The following is a 9,080-nucleotide window of genomic DNA, read 5'->3' as shown; positions in this document are numbered from 1 at the left end:
TTCGACACTATCAAAGGCTTTTTCCACATCAAGCGCAAGGTGGTTGGGCTGCTGTCGATATGCATTGACCAACTAATCAATATAAGAATATTATTTGATGCATTTCTACTTTTAATAAAACCTGTTTGATCAATGTATCAATTTAGGCAAACACTTGGCAAGTTGGTTTACTAACATGTTTGCTATAATTTTATAATCTACCTTCAATAAAGAAATAGATCTGTATGAAGACACTTTCAATGGATCTCTATCACTATGGCGTAGAGGGCGATCATGTGATCCCACCTTTGTGAAGCCAGGTTTTTAAGCACCCATCTTTAAAATTTTTAAAATTGATTTATAATTGTATTTTTACTGTTGGGACCATTAGTGGGTAATAATGGCTGCTAATGTAAAAATAAACGAAAACACAACTACAGAAGAATTTGCCTTTTAAACGTGCTGAAATATTGAGGCCTACCTATTCAACTGAAGCCACGGACTCGATGTTTGGAATCTCCAAGGCACAAAGAACTCCTGCCAGGCTGAGTATTGCGCCGGCACCGATTTTGCCTCCACAAGATGGTACGGCCTGTGTGGAACTGCGCATCTCCATGGGTGACCAGGCTGAAAGAAGAGCTCTTGATCCCGGGCTGCAGTTGGGTGGGCTGGGGATGTGCAAAATGGCATTGGATGTCACCTCTGTGTTGTCCATGACCATACTGGGCATGCGTGGCGCTCCAAGGGTCCGAACATTACAGGATCGTGTGTGGACTGTGGAGTGGGGGGGGGGGGGGCAGAGCAGTGGAGGCTGCAGCCGTCGGGTGTACAAACCGGCAGCCACACCAGAAGGAGATCGATAATGCTGGAAGAAGAGGACTCTACAATTGGAGGTGGGGATTAGAGAAGGTAGGTCTCAAAATGTGAAAGTAGAATCTTGAATGGAGTCTGTACAGTCCTGGAAGGGATTGCTTATCAACTGGACAATATGTTTAAACAAATTACTCAAGAATTTTTGGAGGTGACAACTAAAATATACAACATGTCTCAAAATATATCTACAGTTAAGAGTGATGTTAATAAATGTATTAAATCAGTGGATAGAGTGCAAGAATTAAAAAAAAAGGAACAGGTTTTCTTGAATGTAAAAATCAAGTTGAATGTAATAGATAAAAATGGAGGAAGTGGAAGATTCTTTTATGGATTGGGGAATCTAGAAGACAGAATTACTGAAAAAAATGATTCATTGGAAAATCAATGTTGGAGAAATAATGTGAAAATTGTGGGTCTCACAGAAGACATTGAAGTGTCTGATTTAATGAATGTTTTTAAGAATTGTATTCCCGAGGTGTTGGGCAATAAGTTTTTTTTGGAAGGCTTAGTAGTGGAGAGGGCCCATGGAGCGTTATGAAAGAAACTGTTACCAGGACAACCGCCATGGGCGGTTTTAATTCATTGTCTGAACTACCAGGACAGGGAAATGATATTACAGTTGGCAGTACAGAAGGCATGACAAAGTTAAACTCCAACTATGATTCACAATATGAGAATATTTATTTGTGCAGATCTGAGTCAGGATATTATTACGCCACAGTGGGAATTTAATTCAGCTAAAGAAGTACTGTGGTGGAAGGGTTACAAATTTGTTTTTTTATACCTTGCTGTGTTGAAAGTCTTTTATGGTAAATTTCAATCTCAATTTTTTGAGAATCACCATAATGCATAATTTTTTGCAAATTCATTACCGCATTTGTGAGAAATTGATAGATGATTGGCACTGTCACCTACAAAGAAGGCAAATGCGTATGGGAATGGGAAGAACGGGAAAAAATGAAAGAATGGAAAGAAAGAAATTTTAACACAATGTCTTATTGACATTGAAGATCAGGAACAATAATTGGAATGGAGTCATTGGGTTCAATATATTTACAGTATTGGATTGTGTTGATGTGAATAATTTATTTCTAGCTGGGGAGGGTGGATAGCATTGAAATCTTAGATAGTCATCCACCACTTGTGGGGGGTTATCACACCCAGTTTTTTTTCGGACGTTACTACCTTCGGGGAGTTATTTTTGGGATAATCAAAATTATGTTACATTCTTTTCTAAAAATATTTAGGGGAAGGATAGTGGTCTTAAATTAATATAAGGGGAGCGATATTTTGTAGTAAGTGACTATTTGGTAGCTTATAAGGATGTCTCATTTGAAATTTGCAACTTTTAATCCACAGGGGTTAAATAATCCGATTATGCAAAAGCGAATTTTGGCTTATATCAAGAAAATGAAAATTGTTATTGCCTTTTTACAAGAAATGCATTTAACTGAAAAAAGAAAATTTGAAATTGAAGAGAGATTGGTTTGGACATATGTTTTTTTCTTCATTTAATTCTAGGACAAGTGGTGTAGCAATTTTAATTCAGAAGAATTTGCCTTTTGAATTGCAAACTATGGAAGGAAATGCTGGAAGTGTTTTGATGGTGAATTGTAAAATGGTTGCTGAATCTTGGACATTGTTTAATGTTTACGCACCTAACATGGATAATGAGCGTTTTCTTTTGGGTGCTTTCTTGTTGTTAAATCAAGCTAATGAAAATATCTTAGTTGGGGATATATTAATTGTGTCTTGGGTCCTTTGCTGGATAGATCTCCAAAAGGTATAATGAAATCAAAAATGACGACCCAAATTGGGGCCTCGATGAACGATTTAAAGTTGTTGGATATTTGGAGAAGCGTCAATCTGAGAGAGAAGAATTTCTCTTTTTATTCATCTCGACGTGATTCATTTTCTAGAATATATATATTTTTAGCATTGGCACATTTACAAGGAAGAGTATTACAGGTGGAATATAAAAGCAGGGTTAAATAAATTCATTCTTTAATATTTTTTTCCTGCGTAACTCCAGAAGTGGTATGTTCATCTTATTCATCAAATTTCATCCAGGGTTTGTACAATCCCACTGTCACAAGCTCCTCGTACCCCATGATGATTGGCATGTCATCTACTAACATGATTCTTCACAAATCCACACTGAGAAAATTAAAACTGACTCTCTCCTCTCTGCATTTAACACAAGATGCGAGACAAAGAGTGATAATTTTTTTCACTAACTGCGCAATGTGATGATCCTTCGACTGTAATTCAGAACCGAAAGGTTTATTGGGTGGAAAACCCTTCCTGAGATACTTCAAACAAAACTTCCATCCTTGAGCTCCTGTGCACAGTGTACTGTGTCATTGCTTAGACTTTTCTGGGTTATACAAATGTACTTTTACAATGATCGGTTGACACAATTTTATTTAAATACCATGTGCACTTAGGATAGTCACATTTCCCTCCTAATATTATTCAACAATCTATCATTTATTTTGGTGAATGTTAGGGCAGCATGACATCTTCTAATAAGCAGTGAACTGCGTATCTGAGATAACTAAAGATGGAAAAATAGGTTTAGATTCAAGGCATTTCATTCCCCGCCCCACCACATCTCTCTCTCTTTCTTTCTCTCTCTCTCTCTCTCTCTCTCTCACTCACTCTCTCTCTCTGTCTCACTCGCTCGCTCTCTCTCATTCAGACACTGACACACACTGTCTCTTTATGTATGTTTATTATAAATCGTTATGTGTATGTATCGATTCATACCTAACCGCACATCTACAACCACATTTAGACCATTACAACACAGTAAACAGGTCATTCAGCACCTCTCGTCCATTATTCTACCTCGTCCCACTCATCTGGGCACATTATGTATCCCTACATATCTTTCTCGCCCATGTATTTTTCCAAACTTTCAAAAATATTGGATCGAGCCCGTCATCACCACTTCAGCTTCCAACTCATCCTATCCTCCCACCAATCCCCGTGTGAAGAAATTCCTCAGAATATCACAATTAAACTCTCCCCTTTCATTCTCAACCCATGTCCTCTGGTTTTTACCTGATGTTACCTCAGTGGCAAATACCTCCTTTTATTTACTGTATCTATTACCAGCATAATATTTAATAGAGCTATCAAATCACCCCTCATTGTTATCTGCTCCTGGGCGTGATGTCCTAACCTGTTTAACCATTCCCTATATCTTAGTTCCTCAATACTTGGCAACAGTTAGTAAATATCTGTGCTCTTTCAATCTTATTGATTTATTTCTGCACACTGACCAAAACTGCACACTGTACAAACACAATTCTGAAGAAACTCATCAGGTCCAACAATGTAATTTAAATAGAAAAGATAAAGATACATAACCGATTCGGGCTTGAGCCCTTCATCGGGGTATGAAGGCACATAAAGCCCCTAATTTGGCTGCATCATTGTTTTGTACAACCATCCCAACTCCTAAATTTAAAACGTTGATATATGAAATCCAATGTGTAAAGGTTCTCTTTACGTCTATTATTAATCCACAACATTAAGAAATAAGATATAAGCATTAAACAAATTTTAATGCTAACAATTAGCAAATATACTATCACAAGATGTATAACTTTGGATTTAGAATTAATACCTCAACCGAGTGTGGCGTGAAAACCAGTGATATTAATTTTTAAAGTAAGTATATCTTTATCACAAAACAATCAAATTTGTGGCAAAGTAACAAAAAATCCAATTCTGCAGTGATGGAGAATTTCGGGAGGATATATTATCAACCACAAAACGCAGCAGGTCATTAACCTACATCAATATCAAAACAAGCATCTTAATTCATTAAATATTTCACTTACATTCTGTGGCATGCACCTTTCCATGCAGACCCTCCCACCCACACCACCCCCCCCCCCACACACAGACAGCACAGTCAGGTACTCGCACAGTCATACAGACAGACAGACAGACAGACAGACACACACACACACACACACACACACACACACACACACACACACACACACACACACACACACACACACACACACACACACACACACACACACACAAATTTGGAATTTTCGTTCCCCTGCACAAAATCAATATCAACTGACATGATTCCATTGTTTTGTTTCTCGAAGCCACCTCGTTTCACATCATTTTGAAATGATGAAATACATTTTCAGTTTTGATTCTCTGCCCAGCCGTCTGTCATCTTCCATTTTCAGGTCCTCCCTTCGAAGAAATTTTCATAATTTGTACTTGCACATTAATTTCATGAGACCTTTGATATAATACAGATATCAAAGAATTGTTCAGCATGTAGACAGGCCATTCGGCCCAGTGAGTGTATGCCATCAAAAAGGCTGCCTCATCTGATCACTCATCCCTGTCAATTCTGTAATGCCCTCTGCATTGCTCATTAAATCTATTGAGCTCTAGCCTTAATTAACTGGAAAGTGTGAATATTTCAATGTTCCGTCATGTCTAAAAACCAGTTGTAAAATGTTCACACGAATTTACACAACTTGAATCTCGCGTTACCAGGAATTCCAAAGGCAGCAATGAAAGCGTATAAAATTTAGACAACTTTGCGGTAGATTTCCCACATGTTCTCTTCGAAGCCAGTGCCACCATGTGTTGTCGTTAAATCTCCAAAATAGAATATAAATCAGAGTATTCCTTAAGCTTTTATATGGCTTGGGAGCTACTCATGGAATTTAGCGATTCAATATTTTGAATGCAATCCCTTAATACTACTGACGCATCGTTGACGACAGCAGAGCCAATCCCTTCTGTGTTTTCTTCAGCGATTTAGTTGTGAAGATGGAATGGTTTATCGCACTCAAGGGTAAAATTCGGGAGCGGGATTCTCTCAGTTGTGGGGATCTATTCTACAAAGGCCTAACATTTCATAACTTTTGCTTGATATTCCTCAACCATAATATCACAATGCCACTGCGCATATCGGAAGTATTCTCCGGATACACTGCTGCTCTATGTAGAATGCATGGAGATTGAAGTGCTGAAGTAAAAAGACTCAATGCATGAAAGAAATATTATTACTAACGGAGAGCATGTAAATTGTTGTTGCCATCAGAACACAATCTTGTATCTTGACGCTCCGCCATGAAGGCATGATCCATTACCAAAATCACCTGAGTGATAAATGCAACATCTTCGTTTCATGCTGTCCACATTCGTTCTTACTCAATTAACATACCGTGTACTAATTGTCAAGGAACATATTTATCGTGTCTCCATTTAATTAACAATGGGTTCTAAGCCAAATAACTGTTCTTTTTACAGAGAACATGTGACATCAACAGCGTAACATATGATCAGGCGATTCATCCACATAACTGCGCCAATTTCGAGTATAATCTTCCTTCATGGCATGGCACGTCTCCCTCCTGTCCCGGGATATTCCTATTCCCATCCAAAAGGCTCTTCAAGTATTCTCCTGTCTCTTCCTTCACCGTTATTCCAGGCATCTGATTCCCCTCATTGATATCTTGCTTTAAAAAGTGTGCAGTATATCGCATTTATGATATACAAACATATTGAACACATGTGACGTTTTACTCTGGATAAATATTCCCCATGGATGAATTAATCCCTCCTGTTGGTTTATTGTCACTATTTTGATGAAGTTCAAATTTCACATTCCACATTCATTCTCACATCAATTGAATTGTGTGCGAGCCAGGCAGTAGTTCTACTTAAAGGCAACTGTTAATTTCACTCAATAAGAAAGATGTGCATACAAAAGAGGGAAATATAAACTTAGAAAAACATGCAAGCAGACAGTGAAAATAGAGAAAAATATATACGAATTTTCACTAACACTAATGTGGCAAGTTAGAAACCCTTAAAGTTTCTGATGGTGGTTGTTGTTTAGGTGTTAGAAAGTTATCAGCTGTTCCTGACCCTCATGTGTTTTATAGCATCTATGACTCCTAATGGCAGCGGCGAGAGAACAAAATGTCCTCCGTGGCGTTTATCCCTGATGATTGATGCAGCTGATGTCCAAAGGCAATGTACTTTGAGGGAGTCGCTCCGTTGGGAAAAATTTGCCTGCGTTGTACTAAGTAGTGCCCACTACATTTGCAGGGATTCCACTGAGGTATTGGTGCTCCTATACCTGGCAGTTTTGAAGCCAATCAGCAAATGGTTCATTACATATCTCTAGAGTTTTTCCAAGGTTTTACAAGACATACGAAACTCTGCAAACTACTGAGGTTGTCATGTTCGTGTCAAATTTCCTTCATGGTGGCATTGGTATGATAACCCGCGGAGAGATCGTGGAAGATATTGACTCCTGTGAATTTAAATTCTCTTTCCCTCTCCACATCTGAACCCAATTTATCACTGGATTGTGAAACACCAGCTTTGAATTTACTGACATGGTGTGAGAGGTTGTCGTGCTTATGCCTTCCAGCTATTTCAAGGGTAATGTTAGGAGTTGCAAACTGCCAATCCAAGGCATGCATAGAACAGGAATTCTAATGCCTGTTGGCTGGTGCTCGGCGTTGACTGAACTTTACCAGTATCTGCAGGAAATCACTATGTAATTTCCTCTTTTGCATTACGTTCCTCTAAATACAACCCTCCTCTCAGTGAAGCAGGATCTTGATCGGTTGAGGCAGTGTACAGAAAAAAATGTTTGGTGGAATGTACTGCTAGGTATGTGAGGTATTGAGTTTTTGATGGTCTAAAATCTGCAGTTCTACACAGTGAAAGGCAGATATCTGGGGAATTCGCGGACCAGACAAATCAAATAACGCGGGTTAAGTGTAAGGTAGAACGCATTATCATAGGTCGATAGGGCGGGTAATATGTTTTTGGGAATATGGCCTCTCGTCAACATAATATTGAACACAGAGATTGAAGTGTAATTTGGCAAATCTTCAAGACCTTATCTCGGATCTATATGCCGGACTGTTTTCGGGTTTGGTCAACATACCTCAGGACAAAATAACGTTAAGGCGGCGAGAGTGCACATGAGATTTTAAAGATGTAGCAAGGACGTGGCAACCTGTGCAATAAGAAGAGTTTCAGCAGACTGGGTCTCACTTCGTGGAACTCAAGAGAATGAGGCGCGATCTCATAGAATTGTATAATATACGGAGAATAATATACCGGGTAATGTACAAAATCTTTGGAAGTCAAGGGGAATCGCAAAAAAGTGGATCTCGGTTCAAGGTAAAAGGACAGTTTCAAGAGGAATTGATTACCTTTTATGCCGAGGGTGGTGAGTGTACGAAACAAATTGCTGATGTAATTAGAGGTATATAGGCTAAGCATTTGATCATTTGCAGAGGTACTATTTTGGTCTGGGTAGAAACTGTGGATCGATGGGTCTGTTTGCACTCAGTCTGACAATGATTAAATGTCAATCTAATATTGAAACTCGGCGGAGAGGCAAGGTTGAGAGAGCAATAACATTTCAGAGACAAGGAGAATGCACGTCTGGTGTCAAATGGTGTGTAAATAAAATTATCAAGATTGACACTGTCATGGGGCGCGTGGCAAGATGGCGTAGGAAGCAGACGTGTGGAATCACTTCTCCCCAACTGAATGATTATTGCCCGAATTATAAAGACGTTTAGAACTTGTTGAACCTTGTATGAAGTGGATTAATTCTTGACGACAGCATTAATGAAGAAAGGAAAAGGTCAACTAGTGAAGAAATTCACTTTTAAACGCGCAGGAAGTGCACAGGAATTGACATAACTTCTAGAAGTCAATTGCAGCTGTTCCTAGACAGCAGAGAATTGTACAGAGCAAGTTGAGTAGGATGCCGTCACCTTCCCTGTGTTCGAGGACGCAAGATTTTGCCGGCAATTTCAGTCCCTCAGTGGAGTGGATAGACATGAGTGTAAGGTCCGTGCATGCCTGAAGCGGCCAAATAGTGCAATAGCACTCTGCCCAGAGGGTAACACGATCACTTGTGCGTGATCGGTGGCTTAGCTGTGAGCAGCGAAGTTTTGGAGGACACTCCCTTCTATGTATCTGGAGAGCTGGGCATGTGCACAGACTCGAGCATGCGCACTATTCTCGACCGTGTCGGGACTGCGGGAGGGATTGGCCTCCACTGAGCCGGCAAGGTCGGCCCGATGTGGGGGGCATCCAGATTTGCAGCCAAGTCGCCCGGGCAGAGATATTTGCAGGTGAAGAGGCAGAAGAATGAAGAATGTTGGAAGAAAAAGAAGAAGAGGAAATCCTAATGG

The 9,080-nt window shown here is 39.5% G+C and overlaps 1 long non-coding RNA gene across 1 annotated transcript in view; it reads right to left on the bottom strand.

Annotated features, from left to right (window-relative positions):
• Positions 1-466: 466 nt before the first annotated feature.
• LOC138760024 (uncharacterized) overlaps positions 467-9,080 on the bottom strand; it is a 14,967-nt gene continuing 6,353 nt past the window's right edge. The window contains exon 3 of the long non-coding RNA XR_011355340.1: positions 467-647. This is a non-coding gene — a long non-coding RNA (uncharacterized lncRNA). The remainder of the gene's footprint in view (positions 648-9,080) is intronic.

This window comes from Narcine bancroftii, chromosome 4 (assembly GCF_036971445.1).
Source record: "Narcine bancroftii isolate sNarBan1 chromosome 4, sNarBan1.hap1, whole genome shotgun sequence".
NCBI lineage: Eukaryota > Metazoa > Chordata > Chondrichthyes > Torpediniformes > Narcinidae > Narcine > Narcine bancroftii.
Note: the sequence above shows the minus strand (reverse complement) of the source record. Positions and strands in the feature narration are given on the sequence as shown.